Source organism: Anser brachyrhynchus, assembly GCF_964034855.1.
Source record: "Anser brachyrhynchus genome assembly, chromosome: 2".
Classification (NCBI taxonomy): domain Eukaryota; kingdom Metazoa; phylum Chordata; class Aves; order Anseriformes; family Anatidae; genus Anser; species Anser brachyrhynchus.
In genome coordinates this window covers 14136305-14158043 of record NC_137695.1, presented here as the reverse complement: position 1 = coordinate 14158043, position 21739 = coordinate 14136305, and the positions used below count along the sequence as shown (strand labels likewise).

The following is a 21739-nucleotide window of genomic DNA, read 5'->3' as shown; positions in this document are numbered from 1 at the left end:
TTTATAAAAAATTGGCAGATACTTGAAGATGACTGCACAATGCAACAATCTGAAAATTCCACAGACAATTATGGTAGTCTACTGAAGTGGTATAATTTCTCTATAAATAGAAAAAAGTCTATCACACTACCAAGAATTGGAGGGTATCCAAGAATATGTCATTCTTCTCAAGTGTTATTAAAAAAAAAAAAAAAAAGTCTGAAGCTTCCATTCACTGAGACTAAATGTTAAAAAGGCAGGATAATTTTTCGAACTGCCCTAATTTAATGAATTTACAAAACTGATTTCAGAAAGATGAATGAGAATGAGGTATCTTGTGAACTAGCCAATGACACTGTCAGAGCTGAAAACAATGCCTTATTTTTTCTCCCTTTAATCTACCACCCATCCATTTGTTCAAAACGGACATAGCTCAGTCCTGTAAGGTTAGTATTAAATGTTCTCTACTAAATCCAGCCAAATTTAAACCTTCCTTGAATCGTAGGAGTAACTCAATGTAGTAAACTACCTTTAGGTTGGAGTTTCACAATATAGTTTTAATTGGGTGGAATTTTTTTATCCATTTATTTCAGTAAGAATTACCCATATGCTTGTAGTTAGGTATGAATTAAAGTCTAAAAACTGTGAAGAAAAAAAATAAATATATATATATATATATTGTGAAAGTTCTAGTTCTGTGTGCAGGCCTGAAGACAGCATTATTTTGTTAATCCTGACCTGCTACATGAAATATTGACTCCAATATTTAACTAAATTATATGTTCTGGAAAGGCACAGGGCAGAGAATGTGAACATAAATACCAAGATGCATAAAAACACATAAAACAGGTTGTTAAATTGATACCTACAATTTTTATTGGGTTGGGACTTACTTTCTTGAAGGACTTTAGGAGCCCAGAAACATGCCAAAAATATTCTTTAAGTAAATAAATAATAAGCTAATTGGAAATGGGACATATGAAATAATTGAGGAATTTATGTGATATCAGGGTTCAAGAAAACATTTTTCATTTTAGCCATGTTAGCTCACTTCTATTCTGGTAGCCCCATGTTTTCATTCCCAGAGCCTCAAAGTTTAATAACTGATGGTTTTAAGACCTAGAAAACAAACAAAAAAAAACACAAAACAAAACACCTGTATGTCAGATGTCAGTTATCAAATTAAATTCATTGTCTATATTAGCTTTTTCCACAAGATGTCAGAACTAATATCTCTAATATCTACAGTTTTATGCCCAGCAGTGGAGAAGTATGTTACATATTAAGTAATCCTCAGTGTTGATGTTTCCCACATCTCTGCATTAAAAGTATAAACTTTTAGAATTCAGTAATTCATTTTATTCCATTGATCTGCTGAACAAAAACAGAGCCACTGATTTCAAGTTGACAAGAGAAGATGCAATGATAATAATAATTTAGCATAAAAACAGTTAAATGATGTTCTCTCTCTCTCTCTTTTAGCTTCTGTTTTCTCCCTTGAGAAACTTTTTTTTTTTTTTTTTTTTTAAATGGCAATTCAGCCAATTCAGCTGGGGAAACTCTGAAATTCAAGAAGCAGGAAGAATTATTTCAATTGCATGTTGCAATACTCACTCCATGGCATTGTTAAATATTTCTCATTTTATTAATTGGATTGACCCCAAGAAATAGAACCAGTGACTCTTGAATTTTCCAGAGAATGAATCTTTTCATTTGAACTAATGGTAAGTTACCCCCAGAAAATTGAGTTTGCGTTCATAATGAAGTTATGAAATCTACTGCTGAATTCATTAAATTGGAACAACTTTTATTTCATTATAGTAACAAACACAGCAAATTAATTTTCTCAGCTAGGCATCAGTATGTGTTTTTTAATAGAGAACACTATTATGTGTGAACAATTAAAATCATTTACATTTGGAGAACATTGATTATGAATGATGTTATTATCCCATTAATACAGTAAAACCAATCAAAACCGAATGTTAAAGAGCTGAAATTGTGCATTTAAACTAATAAGTAAATTATGTGCAGATGTAGACAGGAGTCTGGAACTTCGGTACAAAATGTTGGCTGTGACTGGCACATACGATTAGCAAATTTGCACTGTCCCTTAAGGTCTAATTAAGCTCTATACACTATAACACAGAAAGCTCCATACACATAATTACCCATTGTGTGCTTGCTTATCTATTTAAAATATTACTTTTGTTGTATTTAATTGTGTGTGAAAAATGATGAACGTCACTTTATCGGTGTAATCTTATCAAGTGATCACTCTGCCTGTCAAGGAATGCCAATATTTTAATTCTTTATAAAGGAACAACAACTTGAAGATATAATTTTATATATATATATATATATATGTATATATTTAATGAAACTGTGGTCTTTTATATATATATATATATATTTCCTAACAACATCCTTTTGGATAAATGGAGAGCTATCTGTATGTAATTGCGTCTTTTTCTTTTTTCTTTTTTTCCTTTAACTGGAATAGGAAATAAAAATCAAGCTGTCCTACAATACAGTATGGATACCCTAAAATACAGAAAGGGTAGGTCTCTCTGCAAATAGGGTCTATGCTCCTTGTCACTTTCAGACTCCTAAAGCTGTTCTACTTCAGAATCAGTATGGCCAGGGTGAAAAAAAAAAAAATTATTCTTGTCTGCAGGCAGCAAAAATATCGGGAAAAATATGCATTAATCCAATAAGATTTTTAATACTCTCCTTGAGGACTTACCTTGCCTAAGGTATTCAGCATAGTGCACACCTATGCTAGCATAATGGAAAAATAATCAAAGCAATAAAAATTCAGATTAAAAAATATATATTTACACAGCCAATAGTGAAAATCTTTTTAAGCCTGATGGCTAACTTAACAAGAAGGCTTCTGCTCAATCACCTGATCCTCCTAAGGAAATTTAGGTCTCATTATACTATCACAGAAAAATAGGGCTGGAAACAGACCTTTGGAGGTCATGTTGTCCACTGCTTTGCCTGAAGGCAAGATCAATGATTCCTCACAGATGTTTGTCTAACCCAGTCTCCAAGAAATGGGTACTAGCAGCTGATTTTATCTCGTCAGTTCTTAACTCTTGCAATTGCCTGGAAGTCAATAAGGTGACTACTCATATGTCTAGCCCAAGCCCCTTTACATCACTGTGTGTTTTCTCATGTGTTTCCTTAATATGAATGTGACATTTGCCTCCTTCCAGCAATGGCATTTAAGCTTAAGAACTATGACTTCTCACTTCACTAATCAGTAAATAAAAATCTTCTTGTAGGTGCTAAGGAATGCATAAACTCTCTAGCCATATGAGAAAAGGACATTCAAATGGGTGGAAGGTTATGATCTTAGGTCAGCATGCTCCAAATTCACCTGAGTACCTGAGGCAAAGTAAGTGCATGAGAATCCATATGCCTTTTTTTCATGTAAAACAGATATTTGTATTCACTTTGGTGGCTAAGAAAATATTAGTAATTTATTCTGCCAAGAATAATAATGTGCTTTATATACACTGAACTGCATTATACAAAGGGAAGATTTCTCTGCTAATGTTTAGAAATGCTGCTTCTGAAAAGCAAAGTCTAATTCACACAGATGTGGCTGCTGTTTGCACCACAGCTCTGCTGGCAGCCAGCAGTTTCATGTGGAAGCTTACCAAAAGACAAATCCCTTACATCCAGAAATCACAGACGTGTGCAGCTGATTACTTCCTCCCTCCTCCCTGATTTTTTAAATTGCTCTTCATTTATTTACAGCAATTGGATATTTGGTCAAACTACTGCCATATTCTTCCTTCAAGCCACTATGCTATGAAGAGGCATTCACCCTGCATAGCACAGAGCCATCTAGACCTTTTCAGATGTAAGTGATGTTTGTCATCTTACTTCTTGTTGGTATTCATCTGCAATTGTATCAAGAAATATTGCCTGGTCAGTCTCTCAGACTAAGTAGCCATAGATGATTACCTTCCTGACTGAATAAAGTCTATAGGTGTGAATCTGTCCGGATAAGGTGAGGGACACCCTGTGACTTATGGAATACCTGGACTGGGTTCACTTCCCTGTCTCTTTCCTTAGAGCTGCTAGTTCATAACAAAGCTTAGTTGCAGCTCCTGCACGACCTTCCCCTTCCAACTGAAGTCAGCTAGTTGTAACGTCCTAAAAGATAGAGAAAAAAAGATTAATTCTCAAGTGGAAAGTTGATTTTTTTTTTTCAATCAGAAATTAGAGAAGGGTTAGTTTGTAAACATTTCACGAAGAAAACTTTCTTGGCACCACTATGATTTGAGTATCAAAGATGGGATTTTTGCCTGCAGAATAGACTATTAGTAGGGCTATAGTTTGACTAGCTGTGAGATCACGGTAATCACACATTTTGACAAATTACTTTTCTTCTCCTCATTAACTTCAGCTTTTCTCTGGATTAGTTTGAACCAGCTGTAATTCATCTAGGCTTTGGTCTCCTCCCTGCTCTGAGAGATAACTGGTAAACAGCACCATCTGCATGGAATAAGAGAGACGAAGCTACTCTTTCAGTTAAAGATTGTTGCATTTTGTTTTGTTTTGCTTTCTTATTTCCCTTTCATTACAGAAAGCAAAGCAGCACCAGCTGAAATTAATCTTTATGATGAATAAACAATTTATTCATTCCTCGTGAACACCCAGATGGATTAGTGGGAAAGGAAAAGATTTATATTAAGTAGATGATCACTCTCTACAACACACAGAGAAAATGTGATTACTTGTGTGTGATGACATTGGTACTTACTGGCCTCATAACTGCATCTGCACCACTTATAGTACAGTGACAGAATGTAATCTGGTGTGAGTTAGTGTCCTCCCATTATGTCAAACACCATTCAGATCTTCGTTTCTAATATTTCATTTAGTAGGAAAATATGCAAAAGACTGGAATAAAAACATAAATAGCCTATATATATATATATATCACTGATTTAAATATATATATATATGTTTTTGAATCTGAAAATAAAACCAAAATATCTCCGTTTTTCTCTTTCAACCTAGATTAATAATCTGTAATTTTGACTGAGGCTATGTAGTGATAATGATGGAATTCTCACATCAGTGATTGTCTCATAAACTAACAAGAAATTATTTTCTTCTTGGTCCACATTACTCTGGGGTAAATTCAATAACAAAATGGGTCACACAGATCAACTCAGAAACTGACGTCAGAGAACAATGTGGTAAAACAGAAATAAGTCACTCACAAAATTGCTAGGATGGATCAAAGATAAACTATTTTATTACCCAGTTATTCTGACTGAAGAAAAAAAAAAAAGGAGTTAAATGAACATAGTTCTCATTACTATTTCTGAAACAAATGTTTATTGAATATAAGCTCTGAAATTCTTCACTATATCTTTGGTTTGTGCAAATAATAAATGCTGTTCTGCAAAATAGCATTTTCATTTTTAAATAGCTTTCCTAGTGACTTGAATTTCAAGAGAGTTTGTGTGACTAGAAATCATACACCAAATTGTTTACTATTAAATAGCACAATGACTATACATGTTACTAAAAATTGTAACATACTTCCATTTCCCACCCAGTAGAAAATATTCTTAAGTATCTTTCATATTCTTCTGCTTGACAAAATAAGTAACTATGGAAAAACGACAACTGAATATTTCAGATTATTATAAATCTGAATTAACTAAATATAGATATAGTAATATCTATAATAATATGTAATAATAATAACAATATATTAACTAAATATAGATATAGTAAAATGTTTAGTAGGCATCAAGGTTTTGTCAGAAAAAAAAAATCAACCCCAAAGTTTAAATAATTATTAAGTTCTCCTTTTCTTAGTAATTTTATTCCTTAACAGGAAATGTAACATCTCTTCTGAGATCTTTTCAGTAGAAGAGCTCCATGCAAGAAAGATAAAAATAAAGTTTTCACAGGAACAACACCTGTTTAGGGCGACACCTATTTTTTATTCTTTTTAGTTTGTTAACAAAGCAAAATAGTTTATTTTATTTGAAGAGAAATAAGTAGGTGAATCATAATTAATTTAAAACTTCCTGAAACTTAGAAGTTTTAACAACTGACAGAAGATTTTGGAACACTTGTGTAAAGCCTGTGACAGTCTGCTGTTTCTTTTCAAATTTTTGTTCCCACTAACAGTGACCTTAGCAGTTCAGTCCCTTTTGGTGTCACAAAGGTCACCTAGTGTTAGTGGTAGCTCCAGACTCAGGCAAAACACAAAGTCACTCCAGATCAGGGAGTTACAGATTTCATTCTAAACTGCATTCATTACTGGAGTAGTTTCTATACTGGCACAAGATGACACAACTGAAACTGCGCAAAACAACACACAGTGAGAACAAGCTATCTTACAGCTTGTTCATGAATAATGACTGTTGTCTCTCCTGACCATTTCATATGCCATATGTCCAAAGTTATTCTTGGGGCTGTGATTCTTGGCTATCCAACTTTCTCTCATATGGTTGTCTGGCATTCTTTAATATGTTGTAATTATACATCAGCTGTTTATCATACCATCTTATCCTAGATGTTCTTGTGTTTCCGGCAGCACAAGTGTGTTCCTTTCCTAATGATCATTATGTGTTGTATTTGGAATTGTAACTGCTCTATATTCATCTGGCAGTTAAAAGAGAAGTCCTACTTTTCCATCTGTATCTGTCATATAATAATATATAATAGTGGGCAAATTCAAGCTATCTTTGAGCTGTAAGAAGGAATATTGTTCCAACTTGATACCTAGATACATAAATAATTTGATTATAATTTGATTATAATGTGTTTAGCTTCATTTCACTACTAATTCAAACAATTTAATTATTTATTTTTTTAAAGCACATTTGCATTATGCTCTGTCCAGCTTCTGGATATATTAGAGATCTGAGTTGCACTTCTGTTGCAGTTCTTTTCTCTTACAGAGGTACTTTCTTCCTTGGATTAGATCCTTAGTCCATTCCTGTCATTATGAACTTGAATCTTGCTCCTTGTTACTAATATTTATTTATTTATTAACTATATTGAACATGGATCCTGTTTGGTCTCTGTCTTCCCATTATTTTCTTCCTATCTTTGAGCTGTTCAGATTCTGATCACTAACAAATTTTACACACTTATTTGGACATTGTTGTTCTCATAATCATTTCTTTTGTCCATACAAATCTATATGTTTGTTAGTCTCTGTTTTTAACTTTGATCTGGAATGGTCTAATATTTTCAGTTTCTAAATGTGACTATCACCTTGACTTGGGTCTTTATCTGATACATTTAGGATTCTTATCTTCTGCTTCAGTGCAAGGCTGTTCCATTATGTTTTTATGAATAAGTCTCACCCTCATGGGTTATTCCCAGATAGTTTCCAGATGCCTTCTTTAAAACAGTTTCAGATTATTTAAATTGCATTCCTTGTATCCTGCTTTTGCTATTTATATCCTCAGTTGTGCATAGACATAGCAACTATATTAAATACAAAATTTTGTATTCAGTCCTGCAGAACCAAACAGATGAGCACAATGTTATATGCTAGCTCTTAACCACTGTTTTTGTCTCAGCTTCCTGCCTGAGATCATACAAAGCACCTCAGAACTGAATAATAAATAAATAGAAAATAAGAAGAGATCAAGTAAAAGAGGGTATAATCTTTCCACCCTGCTAGCACTCTCTGTTGAGGTATGTGCCTTATTCACACCATGGAAGAGGAGTCATGTAGTTGGTCAGCTCTAGCAACCCCACTGGGAGCATATCCACATCCAGATTTATGTGTGAGACTAATTACTTACTGTTCTTAAGCCACTGTGAGATTCTTCTAAACAAATAGAAATGTTATTGGCAGTACCGGAGAAAGCCTTGGATTAGGATGAAGACCAAGATGCAGGCAGGAGTTTGGGCTTGTGGAAACAATGACAGGGTTGTCTCTAATTGTGAAAAAAAAAAAAATAAATAAATAGGATCAGGATTCCTAAATCTTAATATCCCTCACATCCTTTCCCTGCAGTGAACTGACAGCTGTGAAACAAGGATGTCACATTCCCACCAGCCAGTCAGACATTCACCAGAGTGCTGTAATAGGATCCCAAAGTTGTTTGTAAGCCAAGAAGATATCAGTGTGATTCTGCAATAGGATATTTTTAAATTTTTTTATTTTTTTTAAGATTGTAAAGGTTGAATCCAACATAGATCCAATGTTAGAATTAGGTGAGTCAGGAAGGCTTAATTAGTTCTTTTTTTATTTTTTTTTAAAGGCACGAGTACACAGAGTTTAATAGTTTAATTATGTGGTCACATAATTTTATTTTTTTCATTAGAAGATGAGCCTTACTTGTACACCAGCAAGTGATTGTCTGTACGTTTTCTGTCACTGATTCTTGCTTTACTGGAAAGACTTGAATGCTAGTTATTTAAGGGATTTCTGGAAAAAGGGTAAATGATATATATATATAAAAAAAAGGTTCTTCAATGCTTTTTCTAGATCTAAGATATTATGCACAATATTGAAGGAACTAGAAAAGCCAGGCCAGTCCACACGGAATTTGGGAGGGGTGGATACCTTCTTTCCACATAAAAGATACGTATGTTAGATTTATGAGTGGAAGAAGATATAACCACAATAGCAGATGTGATACAGTAACTGTTAGAGCAGAACAACCCTCCAATACTGTGACCCCAGAATGTTTTCAAAATTTCTGAATCATGGCATCATTATTAATGTTTCAATACCAGTTCTGAAATTGCTGTGCAACTGGGGAATGCTTTTTGTGTTTGTAGGCAAGCTCAGCTGTGGGCACTATTTAGAAATGGCATGGGAGTGGTAAGAGGTGAGGAAGGTTGTACTGCTTTGTCCTGCAATCTATGATGTGACATATGGAATGGCAAAAATAGACTGTCTGCAGTCCGCTTTGTAAATCTGGTTCATAGGCACAAATTTTCTTTGAGTTGGGAAGGAGTCTTGGAACAGATCAGTTCTACAGTTCCATCAGTGAATTCATCACCATTGTCCCAGAGACCAGAATATGATCAGTGAGATGTGGCTCATGGGCTAGGCATTGGCAAGTTTGCTTTTGGTGGAAGATTGACTGCTGTGTGTGTGTTACAGTTTGTTACACTTTGTAGGTACAGATAATTACAGATATGAAAAGTCTTATATAGATTATAAAATGTTCTATTGTATTCACATTTTATGAAGAAAAAAAAAGTATGAAGAAATTTTTTATGCTGACTTCCCAAAGATATTTTATACTTTTTCCTGCATTTCATTAAGTAGTATTATTTAGATTAAATAGGTAAATTAATCTTTTTTCCTCTTTGACATTTAATTTTGGCTTTGACATATTTCAAAATATTTGGTTTATTAATGAAAGAATTGCAAGTTAACCATTATTTTGAGGTCTACACAGTAATGATACATTATTAACAATGTGGTTCTCACAAGAATAAGCTGTAATGAGTCAATAATTATCTAGGTAGGCTTTTACAAATGTGATAGGTGAGGCACCTTGTATCTATCAGAAAACAACTTTTCTAAGAGCTATATTTTTTTCCTTCCTTCAGGCTGGAATCATATGAATAAAACAGCAATCAGGTGAAAGCAAACTCATTTGAGGGCTTTTTGACACTTAGTAGTCAGTAAGCAGTGACTGGATAATTGAGCAATGTTTGTAAGCTTTGGTCTAATTAAAATGAAATGGGCTGATACACAAATTCTGAGAAAATACTTGCTCAAGCTTGGTAGCTGTTCATGCTCTCAACTCAGAACTATTCAAAATGTATCAGGCTGAGTATAAGTTCTCCTTTGTATTTCAGCTGTATCTAAAAGGTCAGATTAGAACTATGGGAATTTATCCCATGTGATTCAGAAATAAGGAAAATGTGAAACTCATGAGAACCGAAAACAGCTGTTTTTCTACTTCCTTTCATTGAGCACAGACTGACACATGACAGCCCTACCTTTGAGCATATTGCTTTGTCCACAAATTGGGTGTCACCTGCAAACCTGGTCAGAGCACATTCACTTGTCTCCTCCAGAGTGGAGGAGGCATCTATATAGAGCCCATCATAGCTCTATACAGTGTATGCTCCATTTCTGTCTTCCTCTTAAAGACGTTGAGGATAGATCACAAGACACGTACCTGTGATACTCTACTGGTTACTAATCAATGACTGTCCTCTGAGCCTGACTATCTAATTAGTTTTTTAACCATCCAGTTGTCTACTCACCCAGACTGTAAAATTCCACCTTCAGTAAAGGAATATTGTGTGAGGCATACCTTGCTATATTCAAGGCCTGTCTGGGCGTCTACCTGGGCAACCTGCTCTAGGGAACCTGCTTTGGCAGGGGGGTTGGACCCATGACCTCTTGAGGTCCCTTCCAACTCCTACGATTCTGTGATTCTGTGACTCCCACCAATCTCCCATCTTCCTTATTCCTGGTCATTTTATCATAGAAGGCAATCAAGTGTGTCAGGAATGATTTACACTTGTTTACGAGCATGGTTACCCATGCTGACTGGTCCTGGTCTCCTTCTTCTCCTTCATGTGCCTAGAAATGAGGCCTAAGAAGGCTCACACTGCAGTTTTACCAGGGGCTGAAATAAGGCTGACCAGCCTATAGTTCCCTAGACTGTATTTTTGGCCTGTTTTGAAAAGAGAGCAACAAAAGAGAGCTTCCTATGTTCTCCACGACCTTTGGAAGATGTAAGAAGTGGCCTTACACATCAGCCAGTTCTCTCAGCACCCTTGAATGCAACTTGGCAGGTCCTGTGGACTTGCATCTGTTGAGTTCTCCAAGCGGTTATTGACTCCATCCTTATCCTCCTTAGGCTTCACCTCTAAGCACAGAGGAATGGGAGAACTCGTCCCCGGGACGCTCTGCTCCTTCTCTCCTTTTTATTGAATGAAAGATTCCCAGGGTAGTCCAAAAGTATGTGCACTAACTGGATTAATAGTGGCAAATCTATACCAGGTACTATGTTTGGCACAGGATGTGTAGCCAGCAACGTTACAATGATTTTTATAACAAGCTTAGCACTAGACAAAAAAGTGTGTTACTTCTGCTTGAGACTATTACAGGGAAAATAGGCACTGTTCCTGTCACTGCCCAGAATACAAAGTACAGCAAGTCTTTCTTTTCTCTGAACAGCAATGTCAATTTTCTCATTGACAGCTTAATAATCAGCTATTTTTAATGACCTAAATGTTAGTTGCATTTGGAAATTTACCTCATGAATCATCTATATATAATTTTTTTTTTTTTTTTGGGGGGGGCTGTACTTCAAAAGGAAATGAAGGAATAGATTTAGAAATTACAATGAAACATCCAAAATATACTGATAGCAATATAATTATATAATTTGGTTTAAACATATTTAGTAAGCTGCAGTTCCAGCAAGAATGAATTTTCCTCGTTGCTTTCTCTTCTCTAGGTTCTTTTTTGATCATTCCATTCCATTGTCACTCTAACTGTTTGTGTTGCCTGTTTTTATATTGCATCAGGTTTTAGGAGCAAAACTTGAATATGTCAGTAGAGCTTTTCAAGTGTGTTAGAGGAATCATTGCAGAGAAGCTACTTCACTGTAATGTCACTCTTACTTTAGAATTTTCTGCTTTTTTTTTTTTTGACTTGCTTTTATCCAATATTTGAGTCCTAGTCACTTCTTTCTCTCTAAGACATTAAATAGACAACATTTTTCTCATTAGACTTCTTTTTGTTTCCAGACGGTTGAAGGAATTCATCGAAGTAAAGGTCAGATGAGGCAGAAAGACTCTATCTGATTTTTAAAAATAGCAGACTTTCTAGGGGAGGTGATAAGGTTTCTACTAAAACATGGTTTTCTGAATGTGTTGAAATCCTGAAGCTCCTAGGAATCTCTGAAAAATTAGTGCAGTGCCCTTCCATTGCACCTGTCCAATCTGTGCCAAGACCAACAGGAACCCAATGGCAATAAAGGAATTTATCGCAAAGCAGGTGCACGCATGGATTCACAGGGAAAAAATGCTGTATTAGCATAACATGCTTATTTCCTTGATATTTCAGCTAATCCCATAGTAACTGTTCCTTCTATATGACCAACTTGCTTGCTCTGCCTTATTTGGGAAAACTTCAGTAGATGACATCAAATGGAGACAGTGAAAAAAAAAAAAAAAAAAAGAAAAAAAATACAAACATATGGAGTGAGTTAAAACTACATAACTTTGATTAAAACCAAACAATGTATAAAATGCAGGGCAAAAAATAATGTTCCAAAACGACATTTGATTACTGTTGACAGCTTACTAAGGAATCAGACAGTGCTTCTGAATCTTTGTAAGAAATGATCCTAAATATGAGACATATCATGCCTTAAGATGGGAATTTTAGGCAAAGAAAAATTATTACATGAAATGTCAGGAGATTTTGTTGGCTTGACATCATGAACAGAACTGCAGAACCTAGACTGTCAAATAGCAAAGCAAAGAAAGTTCCACACAGCACTCAGATAACACATCCTGTCAAAATAGATATGACAGGAGGGGGTCTTTGGAGAGAATTAGCAAAAGTTCCTGTTTATTTTAATAGTGATTACCTTGACATACAGGGCAAAAATATTTTTAGAATACTCTCCTCAGCACTGTTAGTTGTGTGGTATGCTATCTGGTTAAGATCTCTCATACTTCACTACTAGTAGGTTGGTGTAGAAAATAATCCTTTCCTCTAGGGCTTTTGTGAGAGACAGTATGTTTGGAGGTCAAGAGACTGATAAAAGGCAAGAGTGCAAGAATGCATTGAACTTCTTCAGTTAAAACAGTCATGAGACCCATACATATATTTCATTCAAACTACATTGTATGGAGACATAAGTCAGCAAAAATGTAAAGTTTTTAAAGACACTAAACTGGGTATTACAGAGCAATTCAGGGAAGAACATCTGGTATGATAACTTGCCAGATCTTGTCTGAAATTTTCTTGGCCTATTTTGAGTGTTTTTCTACCTTGATAAGCTGTAACAACTTCCTAATGACCGGAAGTCAATTTCTTAATTTGTTTAACTTTTGCTTGTCTTTGTGTAATAGTGCAAAAATGAGTTGTAATTTTTCTATAGATAGTGTTAACAAGTAGTTACCCTTTGCAAAACAAAAAAAGTGACCCCAACATAATGAGGCAGTGTCAGGGTAATACAGATGTGGTGTGATGTCAGTTGGAACACAGGATGCTGTGTGGGGCATGGAAGGTAAGAGACAGGGCAAAACTGGAGACCAAACTCAACCATGATCAGTTAAAGGAGTGGGAGATGGGCAACACTGATTTAGTAATAATGAAGAGAGTAAAGAATAAACGTTTAAGATAAGTAAAACATATGATATAGTCTACACGGAAGTATACTGTAGAGTGAAGGAAGTGCAAGGTATGAAAATGTGCAGCCTATAAAGATGTATAAAAATATCCCCACCTGGACCCTACAGGAAGGAGAAAGAAACCATTAACATTATACTGCTCACAGCAAAGGAAAAGAAGAAATCCCATCATCAACATGACTCTCCTTGGGGATGCTGTTTACTTGCCGCAGATGTCTTGCTCCTTCTGAGGAAGACTCTCTCTGCTGGCCTGAGGATATAGAGCTGTGGTGGAAAAGAGCACATGCAGGGAAAAGGCATAGAAAATAAGTTTTACATAATAATTTTTAATGTTATTATTATTGCCATCTGATTTCCATTAAATAGAGAAATTGGACTAGAAGAATCATGAATATTTGGTGAAGGTTAATATAATTGTAAGTGAACTAATAATGATAGGATTTTTTTTTTGTTGTTGTTCTTAGTGTTGTTCGTTTTTTTTGTTATTTTATTTAGATTTTAGTAAGACTAACAATAAATGTATAGTTTAACATTTGTGGTCTACTCCCCTTTTTACCCATGTGAAGAGTTAGAAAGTAACAAATGAGAAATTAGATAATGGTGACTTAAATTTAGTGTATAATATCTGAACTGTGGTAACCATACATCTGCTTTTAGCAAAAACAATTGCAGGACGGTTTGGTTCACAGTTGATATACTTTTGCAAATCATGGTCAATGCATGAAGAACAAACAAAAAATTATACAGCTCAGCTGATGTCTGATTACTTGATGAACCACAGTATTTGGAGGATTAGATATAAAAAAAAGTTAAATTCTAGAACAAATCATAGCAAGAAAAAGATGATAACTATCCATTTTACTTATATCTGTCCTAAACAGAATTTAAAATTCATACCATGCAACACTGGTATGAATTTAATAAAATTTAATTAAAAAAAAAATAAAATTCCAATATAAGAACTATACAAGAATTTCTGTAGAAAGTACTGATTAAAATAATGTAATTATCAGTATACAAAACAATATTACCTTAAATTTTAGAGCATCTCTGTTATACTTCAGCAGTAGATTATTAATTATGAGATAAAATAATTGTTTTGCGCTTATATATTCTTTAAGGACTGCAGTTTATATGAGCCTTAGCCTGTCATAATTAATACTGTTAAGATGGAACTGTAGGAGAGGTTTTCCTGAATTGAAGAACAAATGAAATGATAAAATCTTTTCCCCTCCACAATGAATACGCATTTTGAGACTTTTTTTTTTTTTCTCTTCCTCTCCTCTATAAAGCTCCCCAGCAAAATGACAAAAATTTACAGTCCTATCCAGGAATGGGTTATATGGTGCAATGTAAATGTTGTGGCATCCACCATCACCTTAAATAGTGCACCTTATTTCCCTGAAATCAATTTCCACATTGAAATGCAAGAATCAAATAGCTTAATTGCTCATTTGTCTGTAAACCTCTGAAATAGGGAATGTTAGTATATTTAATGCATAAAAACTCTAATTTCCTCAATATGTATTTTCCACTAATGCATCAATCATATTCATTTGACAGGATTCTGGAAAACATAATCTTTTTGACTGACCGTAAAACATTAAATATACCAACATTTTCAGAAGGTGATGGGAAAAAAGAAATCCCTACACAGCTATATGGAAGTACCATGTTATACATATTTCTCTATACCTATTTCCCTAAAGAGGCAGAATTTATTCAGGAATTCCTCTATTGTTCCATTTCAACTCCGAGAAAGAAGGAGATTGAGTAAAGCAGAATCTTAAACTTCAGATGTACATGTTTCCAACATTATATAGCAAAGACAAATTATATAGCAGAGATAAATAAATGGATAAATTATTTCTGTGGCCAAAATCAGTAGGATAACCTACTCTTAAAGGAAAAAAAAAAAAAAAGTGGAAACATTCCCCTATAAAAGATATTCGGAAAGAAAGGGATTGTGATGAAACAATGACTGAACCTTTGTCCATGGAGTCTAAATCATCCTGCTTCTAAAAAATAAAAATAAAATAATTCCCATTCTCAATCAGTTCACTGCATTCAGCCCTCATAAACAATTCTTCCAGTGATGTCCTCTAATATTAGGTAGAAGATGTAGGTGTGCCTTGCATTGCCTAAAACATGCCACAAAATCAGTATGAAACAAGAAGAGCAAGGAGGAATGGGAAAGAAGAGTAGGAGTGTGCTGGAGAGTAAAAAAAAAACCAAACCAAAACAAAAAAAAACACCCTATTGAATATTTGGGTTTCCTTAATCATACATGGTGCTAAACTCTATACATAACTTTTACATTTTCCAACTGTGTAAATAAGAGATCCTTTTACTGTTCTCTGTTTGTCTATAAATCTGATCATCTAGAACAGACATTGTTAAGGAAGATGTTACAAATATTAGGGTGAAAGTGTCTGAAGATACCTGCTTAAAGATTTTGGATCTGGCTAAAAAATCAGGAATAGTGACAATAGTTACTAGACACACAGCATAACAACATTCTTGAATCAGTCATCTTGAATCAGCCACAAGAATCCAAGGGGGGGAAAAAAAAGAAAAAAAAAAAAAACTTTTTTTGTACTCAAGTATTGCTGATCCTGATTTAATAATAATAATAATTTTAATGCTTGCTTAAGCTATTTTCAAATAGAGCAAATTCACTAACTTCTGTTCCTTTTAGGCGCTACTGTGAGTGAATAAAGTTCTTGTTGTTTGAGCAGCTCATTTCTAAATTTGAATACGTTCTGAAGCCCACATTGCATTCATCCTGAAAACATCTAAATTACTGTTGCATATCATGTATCTAGTCAGCATAAAAAATCAACAGTATCCATACATTAATGAGCCTCAAACTTCATTTTCCCAGATGATATTCCCATTGTCAAAATAACATTACTGCCTGATAAGTACAGTTTAGCATGACAGAAAACAAAAATAAGTTGTCAGTTTGTGTCTTATCACTAACATTAAATTTTTTTAGATTAAATGAATGCCAGCTGGTATAAAACTTACTTTTGAGCACTTCACACTAATAGAAAGAAAAAGATGCCTCCAGAAGGTGATTCACCAGCTTATTTTAGACTTTTTTCCCAGACTGAGATTAGTCACCCTCTGAAGTTCCCTATGCACATTTCTGCATAGCATTCCAGCTTATGAATCCATGTGAATGTATGAACAATTTTTTGGTTCCTATTTTCATTTAACTTTCTATTTGATAATTCAAAGAAAAGTTTAAGAACAAAGACTATAGTGCTTTAGAAATTATTAGGGATTCTTAAAATGATTGTTTATTATTCTGGGGACAGTTGCCTGGTTTTCAGTTGATTTTGTCATCAGAGTGGCTAGAGTGAAGCTGGATGGTGAGTTCTTTATGTTGGCCTTGATAAGCTTTGCCAGTGCTCAGCTGCATCCAGGACAGTGATCTCTCTTAACCACTAAAAACTGTATTTATTAGGAAGGTTGATTTTATTTTTTTCGAGATAGCAATTTAATGGTAATAATAATATTATGAATTTTGAATACACTTGTGAGAGAATCTTTTTTTTTTTTTCCTGTGAAAATCTTTTTTGTATGCATCTTGTTTGCTGTGAAATTCCTGGTAGTTATTAGTAGACAAAATAATACAGAAATTATTTTTGGAAAGTTAACAATTATCTGAGATGTTAAGAAAAAACAGGTTCAACAATCATCATGAGAAATGTCAATAATTACAGATATTTTCTATCAAATCTAGAATCATATACTTTCATTAACTAGAGAAAATATAGTTTGTGATTGGTAGAAATGAAAAAAGCTACCAACCTATCAAGTGATAGCAAATGAAAAAAATATTGTAAGATTTTTTTGATGGATATCACTGATCAACAAGACAAGAATTTAGAAATGCCATTATTATAGTCTCTTTTAAAGTATTCTTAATTTTGAGTTATCTTTTTTTTTTTTAAATGTTTATGTTCATGTATATGTTACCTTATGTATTAAAGACTGAGCATTCAAAGAGACTGACCTTGGTATGACAAAGTATATACCTATGTGAGCAATTCAATTGGAAAATAGCACTGAAATCAGTATTTATCAGGTTATCAAACAAAAAAAGTAATAATGCAAAAAATAGATAAGACTTTCAAGAAAGTACCCTATGAATGTTTCTCCCCCTCTCCCCCCTCTCCCCCCTCTCCCCCCTCTCCCCCCTCTCCCCCCTCTCCCCCCTCTCCCCCCTCTCCCCTCTCTTTCTCTCTCTTTCTCTCTCTTTCTCTCTCTTTCTCTCTCTTTCTCATTTTTAACTTATGTTTGGCTTATCCTAAGTAAATTAATGTTAAAACTTTTTTTTTTTCTTCTTTTGTCTGTAATTGCTATCATTATACCACTATTTCTATAACACAGTTTAGTCAGTTTTCTTTTCCGAGACTCAGATGTCTTTTATTTTGAAGATTTAATGCTATTTCTTTACTGGAGATACTCACTAAATGTGTGCTAGATAACAGACAGCTTCTGTTCAGATGGTATTATTTCAATGTTCTGAAAGCTTTTGGGTTGTGCTCTTTTTATTATTTTAACCTTTTGCTCTCATACAGGCTAAGGAGTCCATTGCACCTACAGTATAAGTCTATTAACCTTCCAGACAACTAAAACAAGATTTACACTTTGGAGTGAAGCTTACTGACAGAAAATTGGACAAATTCAGTGTTTGGTTAGACATAGGACTTATGTTTATATTTGAGTAGTTTCTAGGTTCCTACAAGCTGTGGATCTACAACACCAACTAGGCAATTAGCTGAGACCCTGCATATGTAACACACCCAGATCTTCAGCAATAACAAAGGTCACTAGCAGTGAGCAAAGCATGTCCTTTGCCAGAAAAGAAATGTTGCTGCATCTGCAATGAACAGCCCTTGAAACAAGGGTTAATTGAGAGGTTAGCGTGATGGTGTGCTAAGTAGTTGAGGATGATATTGCAGCAAAAACAGTCACATGTGCAATTAATTTTGTGTAAATCCAAGAAAAGGAAACCTTTAATAAGAAAGCAGAGATCATGTCATTACATGTGTGGTAGGAATCTTTTTAATTATGCCACCATAAAGTACTTCCTCTCTTCTATATGCAATAGACTTGTAGGCAACAGATTTGTTACCTAGTGAATTAAAAAACAGATAAGGAGAGGTTACCACTGTAGACTCATCTTATTCAGTTAAGATGGTTTAATATATTCTGGTTGTTCATCAAGTGCTACTGTGTATGTATGTGAGAGAGATGAAAAACAAGAAAAAATCAGGACAATTTTTCTGCAGAGTCACTGATTTGGTAGTGTGTGTGTGTTGTCTGAATATATCAGAGTTACTCTGAAGTTAAGGAGGCTTCACATATGGGACTGGAGCAACGGGGTCAGATTTCAACAAATTTCCATGTACCTACAGATGTTCACAAGTGTTTCTAGAATTCCTTAAGTGGGATAAGACTGTTATGACTTTGGGAATATCTCCCTCTGAGTTCATCTGCAGTCTTCGGTGCTTAGCGTCTTTAGGAATCTTATGCATGTTTAAGCAGCTTTATGCACTGACTCCTCAGTGACTGCCTTTCACAATGCTCCCCTTGGCCCATCCCACTTCTCAGTTCTGTTGTTCTGTTCAACTACTTTATTTTCCTGCATTCCCAGAGCAGGAAATACTCATCCAGTATGGTTTTTTTTTTTTTTTTAATTTAGTGTGGGCCCCCATCTCTTTTTCCAGTTCTACCACACAGTTTTATAATCATCCCCTTCACTCTGTGTTGCCTTAAAATATGAGATGGTGAAATCACAAAGAAGACATAGTTAAGACCACAACTTTAAAAAAAGAGAAATATCATTCTTAATATGAAAAATTTCCCACAACCTCTGAACTTATTTTTATTTAAAATTATCAAAATTTCCTAAACTGTAAGGCAATGATTTTCAAATGGTAGTCCACAGACTTTCATGTTCCATGGAATATTTCTACAGGGAAATATGGAAAGAATAGACTTCTGTGATGATTGTTAAACCATACTTTTCAGTAATGTTGAAAACAACTGTTGCTAGGCTCAAATTTATTATCTACAAGTTTGCAGTTTTACTAGAAAATATTTATGGTATCTACAGATAAAAATCATATGTAATAAGGTATAAATATTTTCAGAAATGATTAGTGAAATGATTGATGTGTCCAATGATTTTGTCTTATTAAATCATTGGTCCACCGGTTCATGGCCAAGACCCCATGCAAAAGGGTCCTAGAAGAGTTGCATAGAAAATCTGGTGCCAAGAGGAAAGATTTGTTCTGTGTGCACTGCACAGTTATGTATGTGTTTGCAAAGCAATGCATGTACGTACAGTGCATAGCACATAAGGTGAAAATAGTCTCTATATGGTTCAGCAGAGCCTTCTTAGCTTGTTCTGTTAAGTCTTTTTTACATATATGCTTAACTTTTTTTTTTTTTACTATGTTAAAGCAAATTGTGAAGAGAAAATGAAAGAAGACTTGAAGTTCTTAGTACAGTATAGCAGTGCACTCACAGATTAATAGTAATCAAAAGAAAGAAACAGCTAGTGGAGCTGAGCTAGTCCAGTGAGAAGTTCTAGTGATTTTCACTTCATAGTTAACTAAGAATAAGTAATGAATAGAATTTCCAGGAGGAATAGAGAAAGGAAGATAAAGGCTGTGAAAATATAGTTAAAATAAAATGGATAGATTTACCAAAGGTTATTTGAAAAAAAATCAAATTCTCTGCCCTTCCGGAATAGAAGGGATATTGGAAGAAGTGGGAGGGTGCTATGTCAACAGGGAGCAATAAATTCAAAATCAAACAGGAGTCAATATCTGCCTGGATTTTCATTGCAAATTGTAGATTTCTACACCTAGGTTGATAGGACAAGATGCTTAGCCCCTCTACTTGAAGCAAATAAGACTGATGTTGGGGAAAATAAATAAATAAATAAATAAAAAGATTTAATCTTTTTCTTCCGCTGCAGAAACCTGGATCACCTCAGACCCTCAGAGGGAAAATCTTCATGTGAAAGCCTAGAAAGTTCTCCAAAAAAGGGACGCTGAAACTTCTAGATCTAGAGGAACATAAGACTTGCCCCACTTCAGAAAAAGTCTGGCGCAAGCAGGAATGTCTCATACCTCTTAGTATGTGAGACAAGGTCCACCCATAGAGGCTCCTATCAGCTATCCATTTTGCTGAGCTGCCAACTGAGAGATAAAGAGGAAGGTAACAACAAAATGAATGGCACAGGGGTTTTAGTCTTAGTGTCCTACGTGCCCAATCCAAATAAAAGATCTGTTATTTCAACTTCAATTTATAGAAAAATGTTATATATTTACATGTCTTTGTAGCTGTTGTTCTCATAGATGTACCTGTGCTTGCCATGTATGTGTTCCATACAGTTTCTGTTAGCTGTTGTCTGCTGTAGTAAAGGGAAACTTTCAGGGCACCAACCTAGATATTTTCTCACAGCTTAAAAGAAGTTGTGTGTGCTGAGACCTGTAAGCTAAGAGATGCTTCTGGATTCTTGACATATTTACTGAGCAGGAAGGCAATTTTGCAAAGTCGTAAAACTTATAACAGTTCCTTTAGTGTGCATAATAATAGCAGTCTATGCTAGAAATAATCAAATAGTAGCATCTCACAACCTATCAGCAATGGGTTGTAATGTAACTGCAATCAGCTCCCTAGGAACGGTGTCTTCATCATTCCAAGAGCAGAGTAAAAATTATATCTTTTTAATTTTTTTTCTTTTTTCTTTTGAATAGGAAGGAACTTACCTATTACTAATACACATGGCTTGGAAACAGAAAGGCATATGAGATCTTTCCAGTGATAGCTCCTTCCTGCACAATTACTTGCTGCAAGAAAAAGATCTCTGATGTCAAAAATAGGTTGTCCACAAACTACTGAACAGTCTCTCTGTAGAGAGAACAATCCTTGAGTTTTCCATCCACAATAATCCAAGCAAGAGGATACATTATTTTAAATGTTGATCTGCATTAAAACTATTCATTAAAAAAATAATAAACAATTAGCACATTAAATGATATCATTCTGCTGTTTCCTTCAGTTTTCTCTTCTATTTCTATGTATTCACCTTTTTGGATTTTGCCTCGTAATTCATTTATATGATTTTGGACTAGAAAACAAACACATTTGATCAGTATTTGAAACATACTTAGAAAATTAAATTAAAAAATACTGAGGGTTGTGCTCTTGTGCGTTCCTGATGTTTACAGGAAGGAAGGAAGGAAGGAAAGGAGGGTAAAGGAAGGGAGGGAAGGAGAGAGGAAAAGAAAGGGAGAGGGAAAGAAAGGAAGAGAGTAAGGATGGAAAGAGGCATTTATTTAAGAAAATAATAAATATTTATATTTCAAATTTATCA

The 21739-nt window shown here is 34.5% G+C and overlaps 1 long non-coding RNA gene across 1 annotated transcript; it reads left to right on the top strand.

Moving 5' to 3' along the window:
• The first annotated feature begins 648 nt into the window (after positions 1-648).
• Positions 649-21385, top strand: LOC308190046. Its single transcript, XR_013946799.1, has 5 exons — positions 649-1703; positions 3270-3382; positions 3748-3853; positions 20336-20577; positions 21120-21385. It is a non-coding gene; the product is annotated as an uncharacterized lncRNA (long non-coding RNA).
• The last annotated feature ends 354 nt before the right edge of the window (positions 21386-21739 follow it).